Source organism: Micromys minutus (assembly GCF_963924665.1).
Source record: "Micromys minutus genome assembly, chromosome: 15".
In the NCBI taxonomy this organism is placed as follows: Eukaryota; Metazoa; Chordata; class Mammalia; order Rodentia; family Muridae; genus Micromys; species Micromys minutus.
The window spans coordinates 20,987,474-20,993,176 of NC_137984.1; the positions used below are offsets into that span (position 1 = coordinate 20,987,474).

The 5,703-nt window shown below is 41.7% G+C and overlaps 1 pseudogene across 1 annotated transcript; it reads right to left on the bottom strand.

Annotated features, from left to right (window-relative positions):
* Positions 1-571: 571 nt before the first annotated feature.
* LOC308430309 (heat shock factor-binding protein 1-like) lies at positions 572-789 on the bottom strand (annotated as a pseudogene). The gene has a single exon. The product of its transcript is annotated as a heat shock factor-binding protein 1-like (transcript).
* Between the last annotated feature and the right edge of the window lie 4,914 nt (positions 790-5,703).

Below are 5,703 nucleotides of genomic sequence, written 5' to 3' on the forward strand. Positions count from 1 at the left end.
AGGATCTCTAACACCCCACCAGTCTTATCAACACTAGTAAGTCTTGCATTCGCTAGTAGAACCTCAAGCAAAATTCTGATAGACACTTTGGCACAAACAACTATGAAATGTTTTTGGCCACTAGGGGAAGTACTTCTGACACCGGAGAGGCAGCTCAGCAGTCACTTTGCACTGAAAATCAAAGAACCCTAAACACTCACCCACAGCTCCCTCCAGGGGGAAGGGCTACAGTCACTTCATTAATGAGTACTCTGCTACTTTATCCCACAGCAACTACCGCAGAGGAGCAATGGGAAGAGGACCTTTGAAAAAAATCACTAAAAAGTTCGACAAGCTTATCCAGAAACTGCCAACATTTTAGTGTGTAATAATTAAGAGAACTGATCAAGATGTGAAGATACTAAGTTTGAGGGATGGGGTTAGGGGTATTCCAGGCTATGCAGGCTGCGATAAAAATGCACATTTTATAAACCTGTCCACACATCAGAGTTACTTGCAGAAAGCCACTTGGTTTTCTCTTGGCTTGGGAAAACAAAGTTCTGGATTCAGTATGAAGCAGCCTTCATCTCTTCTAGGCAGGAGGAATCTTGTTCTCAGCATCCACTTCTTCTACTCTGGCCTGGGTCATGAGGTCAGCGATATTTTTCTCCAGATCATCAATATGGCTGCTCAAGTCATCCTTCTGATGATCTGGTCCGACATGATCTGAAACTTGTCTTGCATCTGCTACAAGAGCATCTCCATCACCACGGTGATGTCCTGCATGGTCTTGGGGTCCTTCTCGGCCATCTCCCCGGTACCCAGTTTGGTGGCAATGTCTCGGAACTGTCACCCACACTTTGTTTTCTCAGTGCAGATGCCCACAAGCCCTCAATGCCTCTTTTTACTCAGTGGTTACTCTGAGAAATAACCGGACAGGTGGAGGTGACATGAGTTAGGTTCGCAACCTCCTTCTCTGGCCCAGCACAGTGAAAGTATAAAGCCTTAAACTGAATCTGATGGGATACTACTACTATCACAAAAACGGCACTAAGCAGATAAAGATTCTTAAATAGCTTAGATCCTACCTCTGGCACCAATTTCTATTGTTACAATACTCAGATTACGAAAGAAAATCGTGTCAGCAGTGCTGCCTGCTCACTAATCTTCAGCATTTGGGGACTAACCTGAGCACCGACAGATACTGAGCATCTCTTGTCCCACAGATACTCCAGCTGTACCGTGTCTAGGCACAGCCATGACTCTGAGTCCAGATGGATCCAAATGTCTTCCTTCCCTTGTCCCCTTCATGTGCCAAGTGACTGACATTAGGGTGGAAGTGCAGGAAACTGACAAGGGTAGCGAGGTTCTTGGGCATTTTTAACAATTATTTTATTACATTGATTTTGTGAATATGAGGGAGTTAGGGGCACACATATGCCACAGTGTACAAGTGGAAGTCAGAGGGAGTTGTTCTTGTCCTTCTAAAATGTGGGTCCCAGGACTGGAATTCAAATCAATAGGCTTGGTTATAAGTGTCATTGCCCACTGAGCTATCTTGCTAAGCCCATAGTTATTTAGGAAACTAGATAGAGTCAGTGTAATATCTTCTTATAATAGCCCACAATATATCTGCTGACTTCATTATTGAGCTGAATTTCATTCTTGAGCAGTATATCTACATGAGAATATGATGTTCAATAAGTCTATTAAAAATAAACTGAAGTAAAAATTCTACAAACTGAGAAGTTATACTTTCGTGTCCACCCTGTCCCTCACCCCTAAACCCAGACTCTGCACCAAAAGAAAGACACACACACACATACAGAGAGAGGGGGGGGGACTTCCTTTTTAAATTTGAAATTTAAATTTAAATTTAAATTAGGGGCTGGAGAGATGGCTCAGTGGTTAAGAGCACTTACTGCTCTTCTAGTAGGTCCTGAGTTCAAATCCCAGGAACCACATGGTGGCTCACAGCCATTCTGTAATAGAATCTGATGCCCTCTTCTGGTGTGTCTGAAGACAGCTACAGTATACTCATATAGATATAATAAATCTTTTTTTAAAAAGCAAGAGTAAAATGTAGCTGAAAATAAACATGTCTCTACTTCTACATTTTCTGTACCATAAAAGCTTTCTATAGAGTAGTTCAGGCTTATTTATAGTTATTTTCAGAGTAAATTTTTATGACATTCCTATTCTAGTTGAACTTACTATAAAGAGATTTTAAATACACACACAGAAATCTCAAACAATATTACAGTGGTAAGCCTTTACACAAATATACATGAGAATTCCAGACCAGAACGCTCTAATTGGACATGACTGCTCAGAAGCATCTATTAAACTGTATGTATCAGCTGGAGAGATGGCCCAACAGCTGGAACCACTGCTATTCTTCCAGAAGGACCCACATTCAATTCCCAGCACACTCACCACGGTTCACCCCAGTTCCAGGACGTCCCATGGGTACAGAAGGCACACTGGATGCACAGACAAAACGCACACAGAAAAACACACGTATAGGCAAAGATAAAACAAAACTTTTTAAAAAATGTAGTAGAATTTTTCCCCTAATACATAAAGACTAGAAGAAACCAATCACTGGGTGAGGAGGAAGGACTTCTGGGTCGGAGAGAGAGGGAACAAAGGAGAAAGAAACTTGCTTTTTGGGCAGACACAATGTAGGAAGCCAGAGATCTGCCACATGTGTTAGAGGATTTCTAACAGAGTAGATGGGAAAATTAGGATGCTCTAATCTGTGCCCAGCGATTGTCTTATCTGTGGTTCTAAACTAAGATTGTGAGGTGTTTTTCTTCACACGGAGACTCACTGGGTTCCAGAGAAACGTAGCCGCAGCAGGGCAATTTGGCAGTGTGGGGTTGACATGGCAGCGGCACACTCACCATGGTTCACCCCAGTTCCAGGGTTAGCCAGAATTTAGCAAGCTGGGTCAGAGTAGCCTGGGTGGGACAGGCTTTGGCTAAAAGGAGTAATGCAGTCTCTGCCTGTCTGCCGGTGCCTAGGCAGTGCTAGCATGGGTTGCTTTTTAATATTTCATGCTATGGAAAAAAAAAATCACGTAAATCTGATTTCTAAAAATTGAGGGTAGCCAGGTGTGCTGACACACTTATGCCTTTAATCTCTGTACCAAGAGGCAGAGGTAGGTGGATCTCTGTGAGTTCCAGGGCAGGTAGTGCTAAATAATAAGATCCTGCTGAAAAAACAAAAATAAAAATGTAAAAAAAAAAAAAGGGTGTGAAATCAATGTCTATCTTTCTTCAAAAAGCTTATCCATTCTATTTTTTAAAGGTAAGACTATAAATAACTTTAAAATCTCCATTTGAAATTGAAACTTCTTCTTGGAGAACTTAATAGAATGATTATACACACACACACACACACACACACACACACACTCACTACAGTCATGTATTAGGCAGTTACAATGGTAATGGTAATATACATCATAAATACTTGCATCGACATATGCACAAAACCTGACTGTTTACTTCCATGATGAGATTGCCTCTGTATAGTAAATGGTAAAGTGTTGAGAGCCGTTTGTGCCGCACCCAAACATGGCGCCAGCTTCCCGCCTGTGACTCAGCAAACAGAGCCCAAGAGACATAGTGCGCATGTGCCACAGACGTCACAGCCCGCTCTCGGGGCATGATAATGAGTTACTGGAGGGCTCACCAATCAGGTAGCGACACGAGTCTCCTGGGCATATATAAGCAGTGCATTTTCCTCCCACATGGTCCCCTGCGCAGAGTGCTGTACAATAAAGGTTGTTTGCAGAAGAATCCTGTTGTTGCACGCCTTTCCTGCCGGCGGGAAGTGGGGTGCGACATTAAAGAATGTTAAACTAGTTTGAATGGTTATGTAATGGCTTGAATAGCACCCATAGGCTCCTATGTCTGAAAACTTTAATCTTCAGGGAGCGGCACTACTTTAAAGGGATTAGGAGGTGTGGCTTTGTTGAAAAAGAGTGCATCATTGGGGGCAGGCTTTTTTTCAAGGGCTCAAGCCATGCCTAGTGACTTTTGTCTCCTGCTGCTGAGTGTAGATCTCTCAACTTCTCCAGCACCACGCCTGCCTGAATGCTGCCACACTCCCCACCACAACCTTGGGCCAGCCCCAGTTAAATGCTTTCTGTTCACAGATATATAACACAGACAGATTTTAGAGTCACTCATTTTTTTTTTCACAAATGTAGGTATCTCTAGATAACAAATCTACAGTAAGGACTAATAATTATGTTATTATTGTTACCTGAGCAAAAGCATTTGTAAAAAAAAAAAATATGCGATCCTTTGAAAAAAGTCAACTAGCAGCCATAACCTACTAAACAGCCATGTAAAAATACTCTTTCTGATGATATTTTTACTCCAATCATTTCAGATTAGTACCTTTCATCTGGAGCAAACATCTGGTACTCACTACCCAACATTTGTAGTCGGACTTAATTCTGATTATATAATAGAAGATGTAATTTATAATACCAAATAATAATATAAACTTCTCACAACCATTGTAAGTGGTGTATCTTTCCTACAGACTGTATGTATGTAGGGGGGATGGGTACATGTGACTACTTTTTGTAGGGCCAGACTGTGTGTATATAAGGAATGCATGCAAGCATTTATGTATAGCCAGCAGCTGACATAGGAGTCCCTTCTTCCACTGTTCTCCATCTTAGTTTTTGAGGCAGGGTCTTTTGCTGAACAATTGGCTGGCCAACCAATAAGTTCCAAGGATCCACTTATCTCTACCCTCACAATCTAGGGTTACAGGCCCAGCCTTGGCCACCATACTTGGTTTTTACATGGGTGCTTGGGAAGTTCATATTTGCATGTCTGGCAGGCACTTTACCAACTGAGTAATCTCTAAGAGCCCTTGTTACAACTACTGACTTTTTAAACTGTAAGACATGTTTACTTCTTTTAATTTAATTTGCTATCTAACTTTACTTAAAATTGTGTTGGGATCTTGCCTTCCACCTATGTGTGTGTGTTCTCAGGATCGAACTCAGGTCATCAGTCTGTGTGGCTCTTGCTTTACCCACTAAGACTGGTCCCCATACTTGATTGGTTGCTAGTAGCAAATACCTATGCTTTGTCAAGTGTTCAGTATTCTGTATAAAAAAAAAATCTTGAAGAAAAATCTCTAATCCTGCCGTGTGCGTGCGTGTATGTGTGCGTGTGTGTGTTGTACAGAGGTCAATAAACTGTCTTCCTGATTTCTCTCCCTTCTTTTTTTTCTTTTTTGAAACAAGGTCTTTCCCTGAACCTAGAATAGAGGATTAATAAGCTCCAGGTATCTGAACGTCCCTACTTCCCCCAGCATTAGAGTTACAGGTACAAGCCAGAGCATCTACTTATTAAATGTGTGATAGGATCCAAACTCACATTTTTCTACTGTGACCGGTACTTTATCAGAATGAGACATCTACCCAGCTTTTTTACCTTTTAAATTTCTACTTTGATCACTGACTACATTTTGGAGCTAGTGGATCCAATCAATTCTATGTTTTTCTTTAACAGTATCTCTATCATTTGATTTTAACCAATAAAGATTCAGAAGCCAGATGCTAGGTTGAAAGCCAACTAGCTCAGAGAGACAGAGAAAGCACCAGCTGACCTTCCTCCTCAGCCTGCATCCCACAAGGCATCTCCCTCTCTTAAGCCACCTCAAATAAGCTCTTTCAAGCTCAGTGTCCTT